The sequence below is a fragment of the Felis catus genome, chromosome A1 (genome assembly GCF_018350175.1).
Source record: "Felis catus isolate Fca126 chromosome A1, F.catus_Fca126_mat1.0, whole genome shotgun sequence".
Taxonomy (NCBI): domain Eukaryota; kingdom Metazoa; phylum Chordata; class Mammalia; order Carnivora; family Felidae; genus Felis; species Felis catus.
Genome location: NC_058368.1, coordinates 193,656,973 through 193,684,684, shown reverse-complemented (window position 1 = coordinate 193,684,684; position 27,712 = coordinate 193,656,973). Strand labels below are relative to the sequence as shown.

General features: G+C 41.2%; 1 long non-coding RNA gene across 1 annotated transcript; it reads left to right on the top strand.

The window, feature by feature from the left end:
- The first annotated feature begins 1,474 nt into the window (after nt 1-1,474).
- On the top strand, nt 1,475-18,062 carry LOC109493004. Its single transcript, XR_002147033.3, has 4 exons — nt 1,475-1,767; nt 12,454-12,605; nt 15,748-15,859; nt 17,671-18,062. It is a non-coding gene; the product is annotated as an uncharacterized LOC109493004 (long non-coding RNA).
- The last annotated feature ends 9,650 nt before the right edge of the window (nt 18,063-27,712 follow it).

Here is a 27,712-nt window from a genome sequence, read left to right as displayed (position 1 = left end):
ACAGACCTCAGTCCCTCCTGGCTGCCAGGCTCTGTCCTAGGAGCAGCAGTGGCACCAGGTCCCATGTCCATTGTCATAAAGCCCTGGCCACATCCACCACCGCCTCATCTTGTATGGCCTCCCTTGGGGGTGGGAGTCATGGGGCTCCTGTAACAGGTTACCTGCTCTCAACCTTGGCAAATGAGGACTCTGCTTCAGAAGCAGCCACAAGGAGCAGGTGACACAACTCAACAGCAGAGGGTTAAAGAATTAAGTACAGAATTAACATCTTAACAGCTTTTACCAGTGAGAAACAGGGAACCCAGGGGGAACGAGCAGACACATTGCCTTCTTCGTCCATCTTAGAGGGTTCCGAGTTTTCAAACCCACACCCAATAAATGTCAGCACACAAACTGTGCCTCAGGCTCTATTGCCTGGGGAGCCAGGCTGACACCCACAGCATCTCATTGAATCACCATGATAATTTAAACACCAATCCTATGACATAGATGATATTTCTCTTTTATGAATGAGGAAACGGAGTCCTTCCTCTGGAGGTGGAACGGTTCCTACAGGTCAGTCACAGCTAGACCTGGCCAACTTGACTCAATGAATTTCTGTGACACTGAGCTACTTTCAACATCATGTGCTTCCAGTTAGGCTTTATAAGCCTTCAGAGTTAAAAAGGAAGTCACTCCTTTTCTTCTCCCAACCTCCTTCAATGCCAACAAGGGCCCAGGGCCTGGGTTTATTAGAAAAACTCAGTGTTCCACCTGTTTTAGAGAAAAATTTCAGGTCAATCTATCTCCTGTGTGTTTCCTTTATTACTCCCACTAAACACTTCACTTCTGACACTTCTGGTCACCAAATGTGTGGGGAGATTTCCCCAAGACAACAAGCAAGGGTCCTACATCACTGGGTATCCTGCAGTTTAATTCAATTCTGACACTGTTTACCTGGAATTAGCAACAGATCACAGGTTAAGGGCTCAGTCCCAGAAGACTGCCTCCCACCACAGCCCAGTACCCCTTCCGACACCAGTCACAAGGCCAGGTTATCACCTATGCTTCTGATCAAAGGTTCCCACAACCCCCTGTTTGAGTCTGATTAATTTGCTACAGTGGCTCACAATATTCAGAGAAACACTTACATTTACCAGTTCATTAAAGGGTATTATAAAGGATGTGAATGAAGAGCCAGACCAAGAAATACATAGGGTTTGGTTCAGGAGGCTTCCTAGCACAGGAACCTCCTTCCCATGCAGTTGGAGTGCATCATCCTCTGGGTCTGGAAGTGTTTGCTAACCCTTTGAACCCTGTCCTTTTGGGTTTTTATGAAGACTTCATTGATTAAATCATTGGCCATTTGCAATTGAACTCGATCAGTACCACCGCCTCCCTCTCCAGAGTTGTGTGTAGGGGGTGATGGACTGAGAGTTCCAATTCTCTAAACACCTGATTGGTTCCCATGGCAACCAGCCCCATCCATAAGTTACCTAAGGGCTTTTCAAAAGTCACCTCATTAACATAACAAAGACAACTTTATTGCTGTCATCACAGGAAATCCCAGGCTGTGAGCCAGTAACTGTGGAAAAAGACCAAATACATATTGGAAATACATTTTGGTCATCGAAATGACCAAATATGTATTTCCTATGAATCACAATATTGTATTGGGGCTGCTCATTCAGAATCCACTGAGAAGAAAGGACTTGGCCTCCAAGCCTGTGTGGTTCCATCTGATGTCAGCCTGACTCTGACCCAGGAACCTACCCCATCCTTCCAGAGGTAGGATGTCTCATTGTCATCCAGAGCTTACGAGGGGATAGCTCCACACCCTGTTTGAGGACTAGGGTGCAGTAAAAGACTACTGGGTTTTGTACGAATTCTAATACCTACTAGGTGGGTGACTACTCAAGCCTAAGTTTCTTTTTCTATAAAATGAGGATAATCACGTGATAGACACTGCCAGTGCCATGCCCCGCCCATGTGCCCCCAGCTCTCCCAGACAGGTCCTGAAGACTCCCATGGCTCTCTGCATCTCCGCCTGGTGGGGTTCTCTGGGAAGCAGCAAGCTAGGCCCGAGTGCAGGGCATACTGAATGTGCCAGAGAGTTCATGACTGGAGGACCTCAACCAATGAGGGACAGGAGTTCGTGGGTGAATGCCTCAGCTTCCTTGTGCCCTGCATAGGCCAATTCTGAGATGTGTTCTACACAGTCTCTTAGAGAATCCCCAGCAAGACTGAGCCCCACTTACCCACACAGGTCTCCCACTTATTTACAAACCCCCTTCTAGCCTCCTCCCTTCCTTATGTCCCTTTCCCACCTCCTCACTGTGTTACCTGGGATGGATTTCCAAATATAGTCATTTGCATCAAAACCTTTGCCTCAGGTCCTATCGGGCAAGCACTTTAGCTTGCCTATCTCAGGGGATAGTTAAAATAATAAAAAGGAAAGCCAAAGTGTTCCATTGCTGAATTCCAGGAGAATCAGGACTGTTTTGTTCACTACTGAATACCTAGTACTGAGCACAGTATCTGGCAAGTGGTAGATTTTGAATGCATATTTACTAAACGAATGCATTATTTAATTGATTAATCTGAACTCACCTACTGACGCTCATGAAGAATTTACACTATTTGACAAATTTAAGATGCTCAATAGATGTCACGGGTTCATTCCTTCTCTTCTGTCCACTGTTTTCTCTTCTGGGTCTGTTCCTTGAGGTTTTGGAAAGGTTGAACAGGACCTAGGGTTCTTGGGGGCATTTCTTGCTGTATACCCCACCTCTCTTTCACTACAATCCCAACCTCTAAAAAGTTTTAAAATTATGCGTCACTGTCTATTACTTTTCTGCTTTGAATTGCTGTGCTGTCTGTACTCACCTTATAATGTAATATCATCAATTAACAGCTACAGCAAAAAGCAGTTACATTTGGTGCAAATCAATGCCTTACAGACTCTCCATGATTTAAAAAAAAAAAAATTCCATCATAGACTCCTGAGTTTTTTCCACCAGTTTCCCCCAAAAAGTACAGGAAAGTAGGTGACTTGTTACATGCCAGGGAAAAGAAGGAAGGAAGGAAGGAAGAAAGGAAGGAAGGAAGGAAGGAAGAAAGAATCTATATCAAGTGTTTGGAAGAAATGTGAAGTTTAATGCACTATTTTATTAGACTTGGCTTTCCAGTAAAGTCTAAAGGTGGTCACAATATAGCTGGGATAAGTGTTCTATGGTTTGTTAAAGGACAAGACTACCTTGCAGAATTCATACCTGCCATCCCCCAGTCTTAGGCAGTGCTTCCAATAATAATAATAATAATAATAATAATAATAATAATAATAAACAACCAGTGAAACAAATAAAACCCTTCCCAGAAAGCTGGAGTGCTTATAGATCGTTGTGTCAGAAGATGTCTTCCATCTGAAAATCTAGAGGAAGGGGACCCTGCATCTAGCCCTCTCAGTTTACAGAGAGACAGAGACACAGAGAGGATTGCCACCCACTCAAGACCAAAGAGCACATCAGTGGCAGAACAAAGCCCAGCTCCTCAATCTTCTGATTCTTCCTGATGCTTCTCCATCACATGCTACCCCCTTAGCTCCTGACAACAGGGCAAAAATAGTTACATGAGAAATATGTGTGTGGGCATGTATGTAAGTAAATGTTCATGGTTTATTTTTTCAGGGTTTCTGTCAATTTATGCCAGGTTTCCAAGGATATTATGTTCGTAAGAGAACAGCTGCACATTTTCCCTAAACTAAAATCTCTCTTAATCATGTGTGCCTCATCTGTTTTCCTGGTTTTACAGTTTAGGGATCATGAATATACTGAATCTAGAGCTTCTACTGGTTCTGTCTTTTTCTGGGTCTGTGTTTTCTTAACAATAAGGTGAGGAAATTGAACAACTGTAGTCACTAGTGTATCTTTTAAATGGAAAATTCTGTGATCCCAGTAGCTTTGATGGCAGCTATGTAGCATCATAGGCTTTTCTTATCCACTGCTGTTCCCCGGTGTCTATCATATTTCACCATACCATTTCTTCTTCACCTAAGATACGCACAAGAGTTGGAAAACCTTTGCTGGGGGAGATGAAAGGGTAGATGGGAGAATGGAGGACTGAAAGAATCTACCTTGAGAAGTGAACTTCTTATACTGAAATTATTTGTGATTATAAATAACACTGACACAGTCCAACAAGAATCTCAATAATTTACATATGTGAAACCTAGAATTTTAGACCCATAAGTGTTAAGTTACTCATTATATTAATCTGCACATTCATTTATTAATTAATTTATATTCCACATATTTAGTTACACTCCCTTTCATCCACTCATTCATTATTTATCTAATCAATGCATTCAGTTAACGTTTATTGAGCACTATCCCTTCACCAAATTAACTTACTTCTTAAATTATTCACATTCTAAATTAGAACAAAAAAAGAACAATGAAAACATAAATTTATCAGAAAAGAAAAAATAAATAAATCTGATTTCATGGTCTTCACATCAGTCCTTCATATATCAATAAACCAACATATAACAATCAAGCTACTAATCAATGTCTCTCATCATTATTTATAATAAAACATTATATATATTCTATATATAGAGAGAATATATATATGGAATGAATGAATATATATATATATAATATATAAACATATAAAACATTATATATATTTATATATATATAACATATATATATAACATTATATAGGCGTTCTGGACCAGAACCAAGGATAGGGAAGAAAATTTTTGGTCAAGTTGAGCTATTTAGTAGAAGCGTTGAATGTTGAGTGAATTCCTTTTAGAGATATTCAAGCTCAGACTGGATGAACAACCACAAGGGGATCTAGATGAATCGTCTTAGGAGTGTTAAAGCCGGTAATGACTTTCCGAGGCTAATAGAATAAGTTGACGTTTTCTTAAGAAAAATCTGTACACGCATACAAAAACAATTCTGCCTAAAATTTCAGAGTCCATGCTTCCCTGAATTCTATCCATTAATCCTAAATTAAGCTCACCTACTCTGGAAAGATTCCAACATTTGAGAAGAAGATGGAATAGTTGACCTTTAAGATCCCGGAGCTGTGAGAGTTCATATTTCACGATGCCATACATCTTCTATCTAAAATACATCTTCTATCTAAAATGAGCTTCGTTATTTTCTTCACCCCCATATTAATGCTTCTAAAATTGAGATGAGCTTAGTAATCAATATGTACATTTAATTCAGTAGGACTTTTGTTTGTTTTCTGAAGAGCTTTTACTAAATCAATGGTACAATCTCCTAATCAATAGCAACTTTGAAGTAAGAAAACACAGTACATTATTTATTGGATGATGTGTTTGGCATCGCTAAAAATAAAATTAAAAACAACGTCTCTGCCTTCAAAGAGTTGGCAATCAAAAATCTGGACCAATGTTTGTGAAATAGACTAATACCTAAATAATAGACTGATAGACTAAATAGCTAGTAATCAATCATTTGTGAGAGGGGCATTTTTCAGAAGTGGATGTCAGTACAAGGCAGAGAACATAATTAAAAGGTCTTGAGATGGACCAAGGGTTATGAATTGAATCTATGAAAGGGTTTGGGTGCAAGGGGTGGACTTAAACATTCTAAAATATTCGGCCCAGTGGTGTGGTTGCATGCGGGAAACAAAATAGTATTTAAATCTGCCAGCAATTTATTTTAGCTGTTGGAGATGACTTATTAAAATTATCATTGAAGTTATAAATATGATTGAATGGGGAAGGATGTAAAAAATCTGTTCTCTATTCTGGAATGAAGCTAGAAATTGTTCTTCATGCAGGTATGCCCTTTGTTTTGAGAGAATAGTTTGATAAGTCTTTTAGTTATAGATATTTCAGGAAAGTAACTACCCATTTTTCTCGGAAAATTCTGAAACAGTGACATATTCCAAATGCTTCGGGCCAAGCATTTTGTTTCTGAATATAAAAAATTTATCATTCACGGGGGTTACAGTTGCCTCCTTACAATGTTTATTATATTTTTGCTGAGTGCCACATTCTTCAATTCCTATTACAGGGAAGGACATCCAAGTCTAGAATCAGAGTAGAGAATACTGGGTTGGGATCTATAATCTATAGGGTTAACTGGCCCCTGCAACATGACTGCATACCAGGCTCATAGGAAAGAGATGAACACTGAGAGACCTTCTGTGGGGGTCACAGTAATTACATTTTACAGCAGTTATTCCCAATATTCAGTTTTACTACTCCTCCATATCTGTATCATAATTCCCTCTAATCCCCAGTTTCTCATAAAGTTTTGTGAGTGTTACAATCTGATATTAGCTTTTCCTAACTAAGAGGGGGACCTGTATCCTTGCCTGGGTCAAAGTAGATCACAGTGTAGCATGGTACAAAGAAATGTTTTCAAGCTGCAAGAGGGGACCGATGGAGAAGTTCAGGGCAGTAATCGATAAGCAGCAACCAATGCAAGTGTGCAAACACCCAAAAGAGACCCAGAAATGCATTGGGAGAGATCTGGACTTCCTGCACTCAAAATTAGGGTTTACTCTATTTTATTCAACTGCTAAAGGGAAATACAACTCCTTGGAGACTTCTGGCTTGAAGACAATAAATGTGTTTGTGGGTTTTTTGTTTTTTTTTTTTTTTTTTTTGAGCCAGGGTCCTTAAGTTTTCTTCAGTGGCCTCAGAATATTATGAACCATTAAATTAGGTGTTGAAGGGGCACAAGAATTTCAAGCAACACAAGAAGAGATTTTTATAGTAAAATAAGATTTTCTCTAAATACACATTTAAAATATACTGAGGAAAACATTTTGGAAAGTCCAGCTACGTGTTTCGTAATGGATTAGATGTAATTAGACTTTAAGACATACTATATTATGCTCCTTGGATATCATTGGCTTTTGGTTCTAATGCTCTCCCAGCAAATCAACAGATAATGGAGCTGCCCTAGGGAGTCTATTCTTTGAGGAAGGTTGCAAAGCCCTAGGCACCTGGCTAATGACGAGCCATTTATTATTTTTGACTTCTGTACCATTAAAACAGGCTAAGCATTAAAAATGGAATTTATCCCATGAAGGTAATCAGAGATCTATATACAAAAGTAAATGAATAAAGATGTTTATCTCCGGTAACTGTAAAAAACTGAAATGAACCTAGAACCTAATAATCCAACGTATTGGATTTTTTCACTAAGTTACAGTGCATCCATTTCATGAAATATAATACAGTCATCAAAAAATATGTTGCATTAAAATGTTAATAGTGACTACCATTAATAATAATGCTGATGACAGTTCTGGATGGTTTGGATTCCCTTTTCTTTATTCTTATCTGTTTCTGCACTGTGTAGAATGGTCATGATGTTTAATTTCTGCAGTAAGCAAAACAATAAAATTTGTTAAAACTGAGGTAGAAAAGAATAATCATGGGAAAGCCATTCTATATTGCTAAATACAAAAGGAAGCTAGAAAAGAGTAGATGGAGAACAACAAAATCTAAAATGTAGTTATATACAGAAAAAATATTTAAAGATCATGTAGTTAAATATCGATAGGTAATTCTAATTATTATATTATTATTCTACTGTTGTTAAAATGTTCAAGCTTTCTCCACTGAGCATAAATTAATTTTTTTAAGTTATTAAAAATTAAGGGGTATTAAATTTCACCCTCAGGTGAAAGGTGGCTTTTCCTTAGCTGTTACAACTCTATTACCCAGAGAGGCCCACTTTCTCCTCTTCATTGTGAGAGCCTAACCATTTTGTAAGGTGACTCAAGACGTCACTGAGGGTATCAGGTGGGGGTACCATGTAGAAGAAAGATGGTACACTCCAATGGGCAGGCTGAAGGGAATTTAATAAAGTACTTTCTACCACATTGACAGTAAGTTTAAGGCCCCAAAGATTAGGACATGCAATCTTAGGATAACTTTCAAAATTCTGACTACAAGATCTTATTTTAACAAGGTATCCAAAAATACATGACTACATTGATACCTTGTTTGGGTTCCTCTCCAGGTGTGGAAAAGCAAGTGAGGGCCACTGAGGCTCAATGCTGAGTACAACTCTGAGCTTTCTACCCATTCAGGGATAAGGAGAAGGAGTGGTCACTGGAACCCAGAGAATATGCCAATATGAAGCAGTGGTTTAGTGGAGGAATGCAGCCAATCTACAATGACTTGGCATGAAGGAGGCCCTGAGATTCGAATAAGTATCCTAATCTCACTCTGCTAGAATCTACTATTGGTTCCTTTCATTTGCCAAATCCACTGAAAATCATAAAACAAAAATGTTCACGGATGCAGTCCATGAATCTCAGGCTCCTGGGCACACAGGAAGGTGGAAAAGTCAGAAAACAGATCTGGAGGGCAAAATGAAGACATCCAGTCCACTGATGGATCTCTTTCTCTAGTTCTTTAGTGCTTATTGACTGATGCTGTGGTGTTGGCACTCACTTGTACCCTTCCTTCTAGTACTTGAATTACTGTGTAGGTGGATAGTGACATCCCCGCCTCTAGGTGGTAAATTACATAAGAGAAGAAGACATAACTTTTACTTTACTTCCACAAACCACAACACAAAGAACAATATTTAGTTGGGCTCCTTAACAGAACGGTCTATGTGAGCTAATCATTAAATTCTTTACTGCCAGCACTGTTTGTGGCACATAGTTAAGGAAACGATTTATCATCCAAACTGGGACACTTCTGAGAGTAGAAATGAATGCTATTTATAATTATACTGTGTCAAAAAAGATTAGCTGGGTGTGTCCCAGACAAGGTAGGATGTATGGTTGCCAAACACACAATGGATGCTTGTTAAACACATGGATTAGTAAGTGAATGAAAGGGTGAATGAAAAGTATTACTAGAATATTGTATTAGCTCCCTCATGTCACCTTTCTCTGTGCAATCCACTTATGTTTCTATATGCTACTCTCTTGACTTTATTATTGTCTATTTATCTATATCTCTGACCTCTATCTGGATATCTAGACTGGAATTTCTTAAGGGTGAAAATATCTTCATACCCAGCATGTCTACAACTGAGGGAACTACTTTCTACTCGCTTACACTGTTTCCTGTCTTTCCTCTCTGTAAATAACTCCATCAACTCTCAGTCCCCAAAGTGATATTGCACACCCTTCTACCTTACCCCAGCAACTCCCATTTAGTCTGTTGTCAGATTTTCTAAATTGTTTCTCCTCTATGCCATTTCTATCAATTCTTTCCACATCACTGTTACTACCCTGCCCAGGCCTATATCAGATTTCTGTTGTGCTACTTAATGCTTGCTTACTTACTACTATTATTGTGCTACTTGCTATTGGACTGCCACTTTTTCAGTCTAATTGTGACTCCATCTCTAGAATTATCTTCCCATGGTACAAATGGGATTCTATCACAAAGCGTTGTTTGATGGATGGAATACTTGTAACATAGAATCAAGCCTCCTTGAATTGACATTCAAGGACTCCCATAATCTGGCTCAATCCTTCCTTGCTAGCCTCATCCAGCACTATTCTCCCCCAGATATCCTATGTCACCAGACTTCGCCTAATGTACATTCATACTTTGGGGCATCTATAACCATAAAGCACCATAATTTACTTTTTAATGGTGTGTTGGTACTGATTTGTGTGTTTGCTAATTTCCATTGTGTAAATACTCTCACAATGGCCAATTTCCAGTTACCAACTCTGTGTCACTGAATGCAGAGTTGGGAAGGGATGTTCACATTCTGCTGCCATGAGCCAGCTTCAACACATCACTACTCCTTTTTTCTGCTTGTAGAAATCCTACACATCCTTCAAGGGTCATCCTATGGAAGATCCTTATGACTTTACCCTCGATTCCCAACTCTGGCCTCCTTAACTCAACTTGGACCCATTGATGGCACATTTTTCATTCTACCTTAAATCCTGGAAAGTAAATTGGCTGACAGTAAATCTCACCTAGAATGCATGAGTGAGTCCCTCACTGATACATTGTATTTTGTATTTCTCTAGTCAATCATCTTCATAAGCAGTACCTGTGCTTTAGATTCAGCACGATTTATCTATTTTGTATGGTTATACTTCCGTTACTCCATAAAAATCCTCAAGACACAACATCAATAGCATTTATTTCTTTCATTCAGTGTATAAGAGCCAAGGGGCCATGAGATATCATGATGCTAAAGAACTGTGCTTTCAGAACTATGGGATCCTACTGATTCAGTAACTTGGAATCACAGGGGTGGGCAAAATGATCTCAAACCCATCTCATGAAAATAAATTTCCCTTTGGCCATACCTTTCCTGATATCAAGAGGCATCTGTGACGTAGGCATGTGTATCTCTTTTGCTCCCATGATACCTGAGCATAATTAGGTAATCTTTATGATTAAGATGGGGCAGGGAAACTGAAGGACTCCATAAAAATCTGCTTTCTGCTCCTTTTCCTCCTTCTATTTTTGCTAGGATCTGCACCCCCACCCTACTTTATACATGCCTTGTAATGCAAGTAGCATATGTCCTCCTTGTAAAGGACAGGGGTTAATGGCTTCTCTAAAATAGATAACATCTAAGGAAGGATGAGGTGAGAATCACCAGAGGAAGCTACCATGTGCATATTCCAGACCACTGGTGCTAGCCATCTTGGCTCCAAGACCCCTGGCTTCAGGGAATGAGTGACTTATGACAGACACCTGGATCCTGTGCTTGTTCTGACCAGTTCTTCCTGGATGCCTGGGAGGACACATGCTCCAGTCCATAATAAACAAACAAACAAGCAAACAATAAGTAAATAATAAAACCCCCAGACCCCAAACAGAGATGAGACTCGTGCTCCTTCTCCTTTCCAAGTCTCCCAGATGCTTGTCTGTATCTCTTTCTATATTTCTTCAAGAGACTCTGCTTTTGACTCCTGCTGGCTCACATCTGATTTCCATCCTGCATTGAAGCCAAGGACCCTCTTTGCTGGTCCTGCAGGACCCCATCTGGGTCCTCTGACCCAGTCTCCCTGCACCAATGGTACAGGTGCTCTCTGCAGTGTTTATAATTATTTCCTCCTCAATCTCCTTTTTATCCTTCTGGCTGTCTTTAGCTGGGTGAGATGACTTTGTTTTGTCCACATAACTATTCCCTTTCTCCTTTTAGTGGCTCCTTTAAAATCAAATTTCCCAAACTGAGCTATCAGACCTCATCATAAAGCCTCCCTCTTCACTCAGTGAGTTATATGTATATAGGATGGTCATCTTAATCCCCTTGAGAGAAGCAAGACACATGGAGAGAAAAATCTCTTGTTGAATCAAATAATGGTTCAAGTGGGGATAAAATAGAGATCTGGTTGTTGTTGTTGTTGTTGTTGTTGTTGTTTTAATTCAGTATTTTCCTGCCTTTACACCATTCTAAGTTAGTTGAAGGATAAGCTAGCTGCAGGTTGTCCTGATACAGTGAACAGACAGAAGGGCATCTTCCTATAATATTCCTGATGAAGGTTTATTTTCATGTGCCTGGAATGTTCTCCATATACCAGTAGCCCTGCTATTGAACTGTTGTCAAAAAATAAATGGCTCCAAATCACAATTGCTTTGAAACCAAAATCATTTTTGGCAGACACCCTCCAACACCTCACAGCACTGAGCTGGCTCCTTGCTAACAACTTCAAAAGCAGATCGATTCATTTGATTACTTTATTACATCTCACTGGTTTCTCTCTGAGAATTCACCATGGTGTCCTAAGTTTCAAAGTTCGGTGTTATTAAAATGTGCTGTGGAGGTATTTTTAAATGATCGTGTTGGGTGATAGGAAAAATCTCCTGGGAAAATATTCCAGGTCAGCGGAAGGAAGGAAGGAAGGAAGGAAGGAAGGAAGGAAGGAGGAAAGGGGGAAAGGGAGGGAGGGGAGAAAGGACTGGGTGAAGTGTGGAGAGGGAGGGAGGGAAGGAAGGAAGGAGGAAGGGAGGAAAAAATAAACAAAAATAGTAACAAAGATGAAAGAATAAAAGAAGACACTGTGTACACACCTATCTCCTTATTAGATTTGGAGATTGTGTCTCATTCATTATAAGGCTGGGCACACAGTAGATGCTTAATAGTATTGCTAATACACTCTTTTAACCATCTCCCTCCCCCCAATCTTTTCTACCACGGTTTGCTCCAGGCAGAAGGATTAGCCTTTGGATATACATACACTTCAGTGAGTCCTCAGGGCTCTGACACTGACCAAGCCATTATTGCTTGATTCTATTAAAGCAAGAAAGCAATTTGCATTTGTTAAATGTTTCTCAGGTCCAAGGAATTTCTCTGTATCTCTTATATGGCACATCAAATAATCTCCACAACCACCTTTTAAAGCATCCTTATCTCTCACAGATGAGACACCTAATATCAAAGCAGTTCAGAAAGTTTCCAAAAATCACATTGGTAAACAGTGAAATCAGAATTGCAACTCATAACTATCTAAGCCCTACACACTATTTTGCAGGTAATACTTTAATGTCTTACAACGTACAGTGTTTGATATTTAGCGAAAATAAAATTCTGAAGCATTAACTTGCTGGCATCTTGGAACTACCGTCTGAGTCTGGAAGAGTGAAGAAGGTCAAACCGAAGCCAGGATAAAGTGCCTACTGTAAGGTCAGTTCAGTTCATACTGGATCAGGGCATTAACCAAGCTCTTCAGGAGACTGGACAATTAGTGCTAAGGAATGTAGGGTTCAGTGTCAGACATAGCTGGTTGGGGGCCCTTCACCACCAATTTCTTCATTCAGTAAATATTTACACAACTCCTATGTGCTGGTCCTGGTCTGAGTGCTGGAAACTGTGAACAAAACTGAGAAGGCCCTGCTTTAGGGGAGGCTACACTCTATTTGGGGAAGACAAAGGATGGATGGATGGATGGATGGATGGATGGATGGATGGATGATACTTAGATAAGATTATATTAGGTCATTTCAAATAGTGACAGAAAGACTAAAGCAAAGTCATGTGACAGAATAAAGGGCAAGGTGACCTTGAATAATGTGATCAAGCAGGGTCTCCAAGAGGAGGTGACCGCTGAGCTGACTCTTTCACAACAGAAGCAGCCAGTCACACAAAGACTTGAAGGAAGAGGGGATCAAACAGAAGGAACAGCATGTGCAAAGGTTTTGAAGGAGGAATGAACTTCAGTGTCTGAGGAATAGCCCCTTACTGGTTGATTTCCCTTGGGCAAGTTATCACGTTTCTCTGGGCTGCATTTTCCTCATTGCTGGAAATGACAACAAGACTTCCTTTACAGGACCTGGTAAATGACAAGCCCTCGGTAAATGCTGAATAAATGACATTGATTCCTTTCTTTGTTCATTTCACACATTGCTCAGCATCATGTCTAAATAGGCCATCTGGGCAATTTTCCATTCCCAGGGTTATCTGTCCCTTCTACCAATTAAAAAAAAACAAATAGACAAAAAAATCCAAGTTGCGTTTACTTGAGTGCCTTATCCAGGTGCAAAGTCAAGCTCAGCCAGGGCATCTGGGCTTGCTTCTCTGTCCTTGATCTGACAGTCTGGATTTGCTCTCAGAATATTTGCTGTCTTAACATGCCTCTCTCCAGATGCAGGGCATTAATTCTGAATCAGCTCCCCCTACTTTCCTGTCAGAGGTTGTCATTTGCAGAGCGGATGATGGAAGGACTGAGTGATAGATGGCAGTCCCTTCAGAGCCTGTCAGCTTCATTCTCAAAGCAGGCACTGAAAAATGCAAGGCTGGTGCCAAGCCACAGGGCTCAGGGAGGGAGTATCAGCGCCTTTCCCAAGGCTGAGATAATGAGAATCCGCTGGTCAGTATCACATTGCAGTCTAAGTAGGACACAGTAATCCTGATTACAATGTTAATAACAATACACTGTATCCCTAAGCACTTACTCAACAGCCCTGGCACATCAATAAAACTTTTTTTCTCCATCCATTCAGTAGATAATATACTAAACACCCAGTGTGTGCCAACAATCCTACAAGGTTCCCAGATTGGAGAAATGAATGAGACAAAGTCCTTACCTTGATGAGACTAACATTTAAAAGAGGGACATGAACACTAAATAATCAAATAATATGCTATGCCAGGTTGTAAAGGCTTAGAAGGAAAAGAAAGCAGGGAAAGTGATTAGGAGGTACAGAAACAGGAGAGGCAAGTTTAGATTGGTGGGTGGTGAGGGAAAGCATCCAAGAAGGGGACCCCCTAGGAAGAGACCTGAGCACAGTGAGGGTCCAGCCACAGAAGAGCCTGCAGTAAAGTTCCAGAGAGGGCTGAGAGGAGCCAAGGGCCATGTAGAAGGGGAAAGGAGAGATGTGCTACTCAAAATTAGTAGAGCCTCAGTCATCTCCTACTTGGGTCTCCTACCTGGAGGGCATCCCTGCCCTATGACAGGTTTCTCAACTTCAGCACTACTGACATTTAGGGTGGGATAAGTCTTTGTAGCGGGAGGATTGGTGGGGGGGGGGGGGGTTGTCCTATGTGTTGTAAGGTGTTTGACAGCATCTCTGATCTCCACCCATTAGATGCCAGTAGCACCTGCCCCCTTGTAACAACCAAGGTCCCCTTTCCCTTGGTTTCCCGCATCATTTCTCTGATTCTTTTCAGGTGCTCTTAGCTATAGAGCAGGTACTTCAGATCAAACTTGGAGTTATGCAGAGACTCCCTGATACTAGGGATCCCAGTTGTACATCCATTTTAGGATGTGCATAGACGAGGATGTGCAAGAATCTAATGGAGCTAATTAAGGTTTCAAGTCCCCTCTCTTGTATGGTCCCATTCCATAGCTCCATCCCTAATCTCCTGCTCATAATTCTGTACCTATTTTCATAAAATGAATCCCCCAAATATATAAGCTGAAGACCCCACAAAACATTCATCTCTGGATAGTCATGTGAGTATAATTCACACAGTTTACAAACGAGACCATTGCTATGGTGAGTGTCTGCATTTCTCCTGCCTCTCCTGTCACTCAACCCTTACTGCCTTGCTCTAAATTCCTGGAATATGCCTTTGTTGTTTGTTTTTTTTTTTAAGTTGAGGTTGGGGGCCGGGGGCAGAGAAGTTTGTCTTCTCCATTAGAGTATGTTTTATAAAAGAAGAGACATATCTGTCTTATTCTTCTTTGTATCAAGTGCATTGCATGAAACAGGGAGAGTGTTTAACAGTTAATTTGTACTGAAGGCATAAAACAAGAAAACCTAACATGCATTGAGGGATTGCCAATCCCAGATTTTCACAGCGTGGTCTTCACAGCCTCAGCAGCATCTGGGAACTAATTAGAAAAGTGCAAATTCTCAGGCCTCACCCTGGATTTACCATATCAAAAATTAATGGGAATGTGCCCATGAGTGAGTTTTCACAAGCCCTCTGGGTGAGTCAGAAATAACTTGACAGATAATAGTAGAAATATGTACAATGTTACCTGATAGAATTCACCAAGAGAAATTCCCTAAGGTGGAGCATTATTACTCTGCCCATTTTGTAGATTTGAAGAGTAAGAGTCAGAAACATTATTTCACCCAAGGTTCATACAGGAAGCAAGTAGAAAAGCAGAAATTTCAATGCTGGAATGTCTGACTTCAACATCCACCTCCTTTCCCTTGTAACACATTTATTCTTGTGGGAAGGTTCCAAAATAATTGATGTCAAATCCCTTTGGAGAACAAATAAAAGCCCTATACAACTGTGAAACGGTGTTATTACCAGCAAAAGTAATAACCATCAACATAAGGAACACTTCTTGGCATATTTCTGTTGTGTGCAGTCCTGAGGACAGCGACATCCTGTTACAGCTTTTCCGAGACGCAGAAGGGTTAATGAGCCTCCCAGAAGCCCTGACTTCCTCCCAGTGAGTCACTGGGCACAGAGGAGACCAGGTACGTGGGTGTATTAACACACACAGCACAGCAGGCTTGCGTGCACGTGTGCATCCCTAGTGGGAGTGAAATGAAAATAGAACTGGAAAGCAAAACCCCTTCTTTTGCTGCCTGTCTCTCCCTGTCACCTGTCATAAATCTTCGAGACCAGCGTTCTGTGGGCAAATGAGATTCTCCCAACCCATGGCATGTGGCTGTTGGAACACCGGTCTAATGTCTAGCAGCGCACTTTCTGTGAATGCTTTGTGTCGTGTATGGATATTAGTTAGCATCAGCCACCCGAGTCTGTGCTGGAGAAAGACAAATACAAAGAAAAGCAGAAAAAAGTAAGATAACTGGCTATTTATATCTGCTCTGTCGGAAGTGGTGACAGGTATAATTACTGAGTAGAAATTACAGGGCTCATTCCAGTGGCGTTCCCCCGCCCACCCCCCGCTGTTTTCGGGAAGATAAAAGATTGAAAGTGTTCCTGACATCTCTTCAAAGAGAGGATGCTCTGGCATTCACTTTCAGTTACTTTGAGATTGATTAAAAGCAATTTCCTGTTGTTCATAGTTGAACCAAGGGGGCTTTCCTGGTCCCCTAGATTCAGTGAAACCTTTTCGAAGGGACAGCGTCTTTTTGAGCACTCGCGTCTTCCCATCGGCTCCCTGCCCCAGGTCCAGGTCCTAAGATCCAGGGTCCTTTCCCTCCAAAGAAAAACAAGCTGCTAAATTAATGCACATAAAAATGTCACTGATTTAACTGACCCTAATCCCAGGGGTATTTGCAGTAAAAGCACATAAGGTAAAATCTTGTGGTATTAGAACTAGAAGGGGCCTAAAAATCCTCTACCTCTGTGATTTCCAAACAGAACCAATTATCAGGGGTCCCTTTGGATAAATAAGTTTCCCCAGAACTACTCAGGCCTAAGGACCCAGACTCTCTAGGAGCCAGACACAGGAACTTGTCATGTGATAAAGTTCCCAGGTCATTTAGGTTTACAGAGCTTTAAGAACCACTGATCTGCCCCAAACATCTTATTTTTTAGGGGTAGGATATGAATGGAAAAGGGGAGACGGGTATGGCACTTGGCTAAAAATTTTAAAACCTCAGCAATGAAGATAAATAACATTTTAATGCAATATTTTTTTAAATTGAAAGTAATGCCAATACTCCATGGTAAACAAAAAATTAGTTTTAAATGAAGACAGGATCAATACTACTGATTTATCCTTTGTGCTCAGGCTTTAGAATATGGCTTAGCATGAGCCTTTTTTGAACACATTATTTTAGAATACCATTCATCTTGATTGCTGAGTTTTTTGGTACCACTTTAAATTTTACACCCAAAGGGAATGCCTTACTCACCTCACCCTATATTTGGGCAAATATCAAAATGTGATGGCTGTGAATATGTATATACAATGTATTGAAGTCAGTTTTTCGGCCAATGATGGTTTCTGTGTATACATTTTTTTTTGCTTCTTTTTTTTTCTTAATCAAATTATCTATCAGCATTTTAAAGTAGGGAGATTTACGGGCACCTGGGTGGCTCAGTCAGTTAAGCATCGGACTCTTGGTTTCAGCTCAGGTCCTGATGTCCCGGCTCCATGAGTTTGAGCCCCACATCAGGCTCTGTGCTGACAGTGCAGAGCCTGCTTGGGATTCCTTCTCTCTTCCTCTCTCTCTGCTCTCCCCCTGCTCACCTGTCTCTCTCTCAAAAATAAATTATTTTTTTTAAAGTAGGGAGATTTAACATTTTTAAAAAATTACATTTTATTGTGAAAAATCAGGTTGTTGTTGTTGTTGTTGTTGATGTTTTTTTCTAGACCCATATATCCTCATGACATCTATTGGCGAGAAGTGGTTGCTGCCCCCTTTCAGACCAAGCAAGGACCATTTGTCATAGTCAACACCACGTGCTCTGACTAGTCTCTGTGGACATTTGATTTGTGCGATCCCAGATAAAGCAGAAGACCACATAAAGAAACAGTGGCAAGACACTGTGTAACCCAGCTTATTCCTTTCTTCAGCAGATACAAATAGTTACACCGTGCTTCAACATGGCAGACACTAGCCAGGCAATGTCTCTCTGAATGGCACCATAACTGCTACCTGGTTCATTGATCTCTGCTCTTAGCCCCACTGGCAAGCTCAATCTTGCCCCAGGCTCTGGGACCAATATTTTCAAGTGGGGAAATAAAGACACAGAAGTAAGACAGATGTGTGGTTGATTCTGCTTTACATTGGTTTCTTTCCTTAAACGACTTTGACCTAAAACTTTCCCACTCAGCCTTTTCATTTTCTGGCACAGAAGGCTCGGTTTTGACCCTTTTCCGGGACTCTGGGGTCCTTGCCCTTCCTCCTATGGCGGAGACCTCAGTATTCCAGGCACTGGGTATTCCTGTCATTGTGGAGATGGCAGATTTGGCCTGGGCCCTCTAGGCTGTTGACAAACATGTATGGAGTGCTTTTGGTGTGCAAGACTCTGGTGCCACAAAAATTTACAGTACAGGCAGAATTACTCTCCTCATGGAACTTTTAATCCGGTAGGGGCCACAACAAGTACACAGGCCCCTCACCGTAGTGACGCTCACTGAATTTTCCAACAAATTATCTTACCAATTTCCTCAAAGTTACAACCCTCAAATGCTTAAAGGAGCATGGCATTGCAAAAATGAATGAAGGAGACTCAGAAAATGAAAGGAAGTATTAGGCACCGTGAAGAAATAGAGAGTACTGTCCCTATTTGATGGTATTCAAATTCATCCTTTTTAAATTTTTTTTTCTTACATTTATTTAGTTTTGAGAAACAGAGTGAGACAAAGCATGAGAGGGGGAGGGGCAGAGAGAGAAGATGACACAGAATCTGAAGCAGGCTCCAGGCTCTGAGCTGTCAGCACAGAGCCTGATGCGGGGCTCGAACCCACAAACTGTGAGATCATGACCTGAGCCAAAGTTGGACACTCAACCAACTGAGCCACCCAGATGCCCCTCAAATTCATACTTTTTGAAAGTTTATTTTTGAGAGAAAGAGAGAGAGAGAGAGGGAGCAGAGAGAGAGGGAGATAGTCCCAAGCAGGCTGCCCGCTGTCAGCACAGAAGCCCACGCAGGGCTCAAACTCACGAACCCCGTGAGCTGAAATCAAGAGTCAGATGCTTAAACACCTGAGCCACCCATGCACCCCCTCAAATTCATATTAAAAAATAATGTATGGAAGCCAACCAAAAGACATTTGCTGACAGAATTTCGCTTCTGGATCAACCTGCCTAGAGGCTCACCAGACTCCTTCCTGCAGCTTTGCAGTCCTTCTCTGACTCTTGTCTGCTGGTTCTGCTGGTCTCTAGCAGAATTACCTACTGAGTCCAAGCGAATTATCTATCCCAGCTCCATCCAGACAGCCCTAGATGTGGCTGTAGTCCATGTCTCCAAGCTAACCAACACCAACCCCATTCACCTGTCCGTGTCCTTAAACTATTCCTGTGTCGTGGATCCCTGTGGCAAGATAATGAAGTCTATGGGCTCATTCTCAGAATGTTTTTAAGACCAAAATTAAAATGCATATGATTACACTGGAAATCAGATATATTGAAAAATAGATTTAAAATATTAAGGACGATACATTTGAAAATAGGAATATATGTGCTCCTACGCTGATGCATTAAATGACAAGATATGGCAGGATGTCTATAAGTACCATAATTTCAAAGTAGCAAGGAGAAAAAATATTGAGATATAGTAACTACAATAAGATATGAAAAATATCTATGGTTTCTATTGGTGACAAAGTCTCAGGTGCTGCCAATACTATTATGGTCTGTTGTGTATATTTGCAATGAAGGAAATCTCATTTACAATAGGGCTTAGTGAAAATAAAGCTGCAGTGTTTTTGCCACCCATGTTCATGAGGACCTAGAATTCTGAGGACTCTTTTGGGATCCATGGAAAAGATTCTTTGACCTGGAGAAACCCTTTCCAAAGTGCATCGCAAGGCTCTGTCGGCCTTCAGGGTACATCTAATGTCAGGAACACTGAAAATGCTAACTTCTTTTTTCATTGAATTAGACTAGAAGTGCCCAATGGGATGTTAAATCAGGTAGCCACAGCATTCCCATACACTGCCGGTAGGGGTGTAAATTCGTATGACTTGATCATTAGGCTATGTGTTTCAAAAGTCTTGGAAAAGTCAAAATTCCTTTTGACCCTGCAATTCCGCTTCTCAAATGTATATCCTAAGGAACTAATGAGACGTGTGTGCAAAGCTTTAAGCACAAGGATATTCATGCCCGGCTGTGTAAGAAATAATACACATCCAATAGAAAATGATGCAGAACCATGATTACTGACATGAAAAGATGACAAATAACAAGTAAAAGCAGGGTGGGCATAAAAATAATTGCATATGCACGTATTTGCACAGAAAAAAGCTTGGAAGGATATACACAAATTCTCTCCATGGTGATTTCTGGTGATTTAACATTGATTTTGCATGCTCTTATCCTTCTTTTTACCCCCTGACAATGTACTGTAGGATAATGTATTATTTGTGTAAATAAACAGAAAAAAAAAAGGAAAGGGACAGAAATGTTGCCATATAGAGAACTTATTTATTCTGTTTGGGAAGATATTTCCTGGGGATATTTCTGTGTTTACATATTCTTACTCATCCAAAACCAGGTGACAATCATTATTGTAGATCCTAAGAATGCAAAATTGAACAAGGCAAACTAGGTGCCTTATCTTTTTTTTTTTTTAATTTTTTTTCAACGTTTTTATTTATTTTTGAGACAGAGACAGAGCATGAACGGGGGAGGGGCAGAGAGAGAGGGAGACACAGAATCAGAAACAGGCTCCAGGCTCTGAGCCATCAGCCCAGAGCCTGATGCGGGGCTCAAACTCCCGGACCGCGAGATCGTGACCTGGCTGAAGTCGGACGCTTAACCGACTGCGCCACCCAGGCGCCCCACTAGGTGCCTTATCTTATGGAATTTACTTTCTAGTGCAGAAAGCAGTAAATTATCCAACCAACAAATGCATAAACAACAATGCATTGGGCAGAGATAAATGCTTTGAAAAAAAAAAGGAAAAAAAAACAGATGGAGGAAATAAGGAATAGATGGGGTGGCAAGGGAGGCTTCGTAGGTTGAGGGTCAGTCCTTTCCATGGCAATAACATTTAAGTGGAAAGGCAGCACGAAGCAGCTGTCTATAGATCTGGACTGGGGAAGAGCATTCAATCTATACACAGGGAAAAGCTAATTTGAGGTTTTAGGGCCTGGGGTGTGTGACAACAAGAAACATGAGTGTGTCTGGGATATAGTGGGAAAGGGAAAAAGTAGCACTGGACAACAGTGGATAAGTACTCAAGGGCCAAATCGTTTGCAACCTTGAGACCATGGTAAAGTGTTTGAATGTTATTCTAAGCACATGTTCCAAATCACTGAACTTTAGTGGTTTAGTGGTTTGTTACGAAACATTATTGTAGGAATACTAATACAAGGAGCAATGGGCAGGCACTGAAGGCCGTTAAGCAGAGGGTTGGCAATATGGATTTATATTTTAAAAATTATTTTGGGGGCTCCTGAGTGACTCATTCATTTAAGCATCTGACTCCTGATTTTGGCTCAGGTCATGATCCCACGCTTCGTGGGATCGAGCCCCGCAGTAGGCTCTGTGCTGACAGCACAGGGGCTGCTTGGGATTCTTTCCCTCCCTCTCTCTCTGCCTTTCCCCAGCTCGCTCTCTCCCCACCCCCCCCTCAAAATAAATAAATAAACATTTAAAAATATTTTGCCTGCTGTGTGTATAGTGGATTAAAGAGGTAAGGGTAGAAATAAAGAGACCAACTGGGAACCTAATATATTTATTTTGGTGAGAGATGATGATGGTACCATTTATTGCAATGGCAATGACCAGGATAGAAACAATGGGTGTTTTAGATCTGGGAAGTGGTGTTCCACATGTAGGGAGACCACCATCTAGTGCATTGGTTTAGCCTTATTGTTTGCTTTCATTTAAAATACGATTTCTCGGGGCGCCTGGGTGGCTCGGTCGGTTAAGCGTCCGACTTCGGCTCAGGTCATGATCTCACGGTCCGTGAGTTCAAGCCCCGCATCAGGCTCTGTGCTGACAGCTCAGAGCCCGGAACCTGTTTCGGATTCTGTGTCTCCCTCTCTCTCTGCCCCTCCCCTGTTCATGCTCTCTCTCTGTCTCAAAAATAAATAAACATTTAAAAAAATATATATGATTTCTCTGAGAGTTCAGACATCTCTTTCACAGCTTCCTAATCCCATACTCTTGGTATCCCCCTTCTGAGCATGAGTTCCCAGTAACCTTGTTAGAAAACAGTGGAACTGAGGAAAGAGAATGCCATTACTGTGGTCTGAGAAGTGAGAAGGCATATGCACCTTGGAACTCTTAGTTATTACTCCAACCTCCCATACAACAAAGCAACTTTTCCCAAAATACCACCCACAGAGCACAATTTCTGCAAGGCATGAAGAACATCCTCTGAAAACAGCAAGGCTTTCTTCCTTTTGTCACAGAGCGTCCCGCAATCCTAGCATTGTGCACGACGTACGTTGGGAAATATAAACCACAAGATTTTCCTCATTACCCACCACACTCCATGAAACTGAGTCAGTCAGCCAAATCAGCTCTTGTTCACAGTCAGTCACTACTGGGTTGAAGACCTACCTAACCTTACGAGAGAGCCTACTCTTGGAAATCTCTAGTTGCAAGTCCCTTCCCCTGGAACTGAGATAACCTCCTTGATGTTTTCACTCACTGACAGTGGTGCTTTCCATGGAGGTATAGAGAACTAAGCTCCTTCATTATCCACAGGAGATGCCTCTACATTTGAATGTTGTCTTGGGTCTACCCTTCTTCCAAAGCCTCCTCTGCTGGGAGCTGAATATTGGTATTTCATTCCATCATTTCTCCATATCCAACCTCTGACTGGTCTGCAACATAGCTCACACCTCTTTCATTGTCATGTCATTGTTTACGTGCCCCAGTCCCCAAATATCACAAGAATAGCTATTATGAGGTATACCTTCTTCTACACTCTACCATGTCTAGAACAATGCCCTCCACATAGGAGAATGTGAATGAACCTTTGATGAATTGATTTAATATATTTGAAGGCAGCTCTTATGTTGTTTCTAAGCCTGCTCATTTCCAGTTCACTCTACCTAGGTTCTTTGGAGAAAGTTCACGTTATAGAACTGAAACTAAGCTGGTATTTCACTTTGAATGGCATGTGAGAACTCGAATGGAAGTTCTAAAAACATAGGCATGCTGCATAAGTTCCTTAACAAAGGGGGGGGGGGGCGGGGTGGGTAGAGATCCAGGAAATACTCTGTTCTTTCAATTTCTCTCTTCTCTTTGGTTCTACTGGGAATCATGTTGGTTTGTTACCTAGCAACACAGAGCTTATCACTGGGCAATTTACAAGCATTTCTCATTTGTCATCATTTGTCTAATCAGATCTGATCATAAATAAAATCTGCACACAATCAACTGACTTCTGTTTGCAATTAGAATCTATCTCCATCAGGGGGAGGACGCTAATAGTCTTACACCTTGTATGTGTTGATTTATTTGTGCCTTTTTGTCATTTTCTAACATGCTACCCCTCACTATCTTACATGATTCAATCTGTCTTGATTCCCTTCAGCAAAATTCCATCTTTTATTGTGAGTTGCTATCAATCCAGGTGTCTTTGGATGAAATTTGTAGGTCATCTCTGCTCATTTATTCTGAACATATCATCTGTGCAAGGTGACTTAATTTTGCGATATACTGCTCATGTTTAACATAGCTTCTTGCTTCTTTTCTATCATACTAGCTTTGCCTACTTAAGTCAATGCTGCAAACATTTCTTATTATGAATTGCAGTGGCCATGAATTGTTTTGTATGTCTGGCATTACTCTCTTCTTTATTCTTTAACAACAATCCCATTCTTTTGTGAATTCCAACCATAAAAGTATGGTTTGGGCTGCAGAGCCGAATATTCTATAACTTTGGTCATAGAAATAGATACTAAAAAAAAAAAAATTGCTAGTTCTTATACCCCCATTCCCTGGTCACAGTGCTTGGTCCATGATTGGCCCATGACACAAGCCAGACCAGTCTTTTGGGAATTGTCCAAGTGAAGGTGACAAAAACAGTCCTTTCCTTCTTACTTCTCCAAAATAAAATATTGGCCCTGTGTTTCCTGTGGACCTATGCCCTCCATGTGGGGAAGGCCCATCTGCAGAGAATATAGAACAAAGCGGAGAGGCTAAGGGTTATACAGAGGTAGGCAATCAAAACAGAAATAGAAAGAAAAAGAGAAGAAAGAGGGGCACAGGATAGAGGGAAGGAGAGAGAGAGAATATACGAGAGGATGTTGACGTCATTTGAGTCCCTGGTTCCAGTTCCTAAGGCTGCAGAGTCACCCTGACATCTTTGATCATGTAAGCTATCCCAGGACCAGTATCCATCCCATAAATCCATATGTTCTTTAAACATATTCAAGTTGGGTTTCTCTCAATTGCAACCCATATAATTGACTTCTACAACTATAGGAGTCATAATCCCACAAAGTTGTCAAGTACTTAATTTAAAATATTGTTTCACATTAATCACCTGTTGTATCCTGACAATGCTTGAATCCTTGAAAACAGTTCACAGAGAGTGCATCGTACCCATTTTGCAGATGAGAAAGCAGAGTTACCCCAAAAGTGACTTGTTGTTTGGTGCTACGCAGCTAGATGAGGACAGAACATCTGACTCTTAGCCCCATGCTCTGCACAACATACAGCAGTTCCCTCTCCACACCACATCACATCTGGCAACCACAGCACAGAATAAGAGCAGCCTTAGAACTACAGAGAAACATGTGGTGGGGTTGCTGGCTTGGCACTCCAGAAACTGACCTGAATGGAGAGAGAAGATAGATTCAGATACGATGGCGACAGAAAACACAAAGATCAGCTTCATGTAGACAGAAGCAAAGTAACTACTAAAGCAGTCAGGGCTGGGGTCATCAGGAAAGAAGGGGTTCAGATATGAAAGGCAGTGAGAAGACATTCCAGGTGCCAGAAACAGTGTGAGCAAATGTACAGAGAAGCAGTAGTAGACTTGGTGTGTTGTGAGAAACACAAGGAACTCAGCTGGCTGGAGGGGAGGGTGTTTGTTGATCTTACCTTCTAAATATAGCTTGAACCTTTCTTGTTCTCCCCTCCTCCACTGCCACCATTCTGATGCTTTCCTCTGTCACCTGGGTTATCGAACTAGCCCTCTAACTATTCTCCCCCTATCCTTTATTTGCATTGCAATCCATTCTCCGCATTGCAGCCCTAGTGATCACTGAAAACAATGTATCTGATCAGGTCACTTTCTCACCTAAGACTAAGCAACAGCCTCACACCACTCTCAAGATGCAGACCTCGTCCTTCACATGGGCCATTGGATGCTCTAGCCTTTCCAGCCTCAGATAACATCTTGCTGTGGCTCCTTTTCCCACACTCCAGTGATAGCGAATGTCTCATTGACACAACCCATTCTGCTCTCTCCGGCAGCAGGACCTTTGCACTTGCCGGTTTTTCTACCTAGAATGTTGTTCTCTCTGTGTCTCTGTCTCTTTCTCCTCTTCCTTCTTTCATTTATGGAAAGAATAATAATTGAGTGCATCTTACACATCAGAGAGGTAGGTTTAAGAGACTCATTAAGAAAAACCAGACTTCTATGTTGCAACTTGCTTCTGATACTTGCCACCTGTGTGACCTTCAGCAAGTTACACAAATCCCCTCTCACCATTTTATAATAATTGTCACTATTATTATTGTGTGGTTGAGGATTAAATGAGCCTATAAGCAAGGCATAGATCAATGTCTAACATAGGAAGGGCTATACGGGTAGTTTCACTAATAATGATTACAGCCAGACTCTACTAACTTTCATGGTGCCAGAGTAGATGTTATGTACACAGAGAAGTTTTTTCTAAGCCCAAGGACCAGGCTGCTCTCTGCACATGCTCTGCTTTTCATTTCATTGTACTCGTCTACTTTAATCCATTTTCTTTGTTGGATTTTAAATCCTAAGAAGGCAGGGATCACATTTATTTTGTTTATCATTTTATGGAAAGGTTCTAGTGTAAGGGCTGGTTCAGAGTCGGAGTTAAATATTTATTTATAAGAAAATCAAGGTCACAATGGTGATTGCCGTCAACACTAAGAAAAATGAATTGGGACTTCAACTGCATGCAATGGGGGAACAATTTGTGCTTTTCTGAGGTCAGAAACGATACAGGACTCCTTCCCTTTCTGGAGGATTATATCCATAGCACCTGCATCTTAAGTGATCTTGCCAGCCCTTGTTAACACCTGAATGGGCAATGACCTGAAGAACTTCTGAGATGTTTGCCTCCCCCATTGGGGACATCCTGGGTCAATCTGTGACTCATGATAATAGAAGGGATATGACAGTACCTCCACTGACACTGAGACCTTAAAAGGTATTACAAAGGAGATATGAAAACCAGGCCAAAGCATGAGGGCCTATGCTCACAGGAAGGGCCAGGCAGGTTTTTAAATGTCAGAACAAAGGAATATCACTGTTTCCAGACAAAGGGTACAGCAGCCTAAAAGATGAGAAAAAAAAGAAAGCTTTCAAATGGGACTTGGGGAGCATAGAGCACCTGGGAGAGAACATACAGGAAGATTCAAAGATTCACGTGGCTCCTGCTCTCATACCCTACAGTCAGGATGGAACCCGTTAAACCTCCAACTCGAATATAACCATTTTATGCATGAAATGTGGCCCAGACCAAAAGATAATAGGAGACTATGTCTCTCTGCATATACTAACGACAATGCCATGATTCAAAGCTAATACATCCGATGCCTTCCCTTATCTGCTGCGTGGCATTCATTAATTAGACTGTAATTTGTAAAGTGCCTATTATGCCATGTGAGGGTGCTGGAGATGAAAAGGTGAAGATACTTCCCTTGCGAAGGTCACAGTATCATTGGGACATGTGAAGTGACAGAAGCCCAGCTTGGTCCTAAGCTCTGGCCATGACTGGCTTCTAAGAAACTTTGGACATTGAGTAACTTAAAATCACCAGCATAGCTTAATATGAAGTACTGAGAAGTCTTGTGGGAGAGAAACTGAGGTGGACAACATGTAACAAAGCCTTGGTCGGTAGAGCGGATGGGCAGTTGTTAACACAATGTGCATCATCCTGCAATGGCTTTTTCTCACTCAGCTCATCATGGCCTCACGCCTGAGTCCTTGGGGAGAGAAGGAGGAATACTGTGAGCCATAACTGAAGCAGAGTTTCACTAAAACTCTGGAGGCCATTGAGGTGCGAGGCAATATTGCCTTTGTACCCATGTCACTAAAGGATAATGGAAGCCACCTCTGTCTCAGCCTTGACTTGGTTTAGCACTTTGAGAGCATCAGAGGTCACAGCCCATTGGCAGCTCTAGAGAGCTATAGCACCTCGGGTAGGGTACTCAGCGGAGACTGCAGCACTGAACTGGGGTAATGGTACCAGGCAAAGGGGCTGTGCTGGTAAATGTTTCCATGGTATGTTGTCAGTTTCCATGGTATAAACACTCTCCGTGTGGCCCATATCAAGCTACCAAACATGAAGTCATTGAGTCGGAAAAGAGGTGTGCTACATGCCTTTATATAGTATAATTATACGAGTGACATGCATATCCTCAGGAACACACATAACAATAAGATGTCAAAAAATAATTTGGCAATGAGAACTTTTGAGTGCTTATTAACTCTGTTTTTAGTATATTTCTTGTGAATTTATATGATTTTATTTTTAATAATGGGTGTGTTTAACCATCAGCTTGCAAAATTCCTGG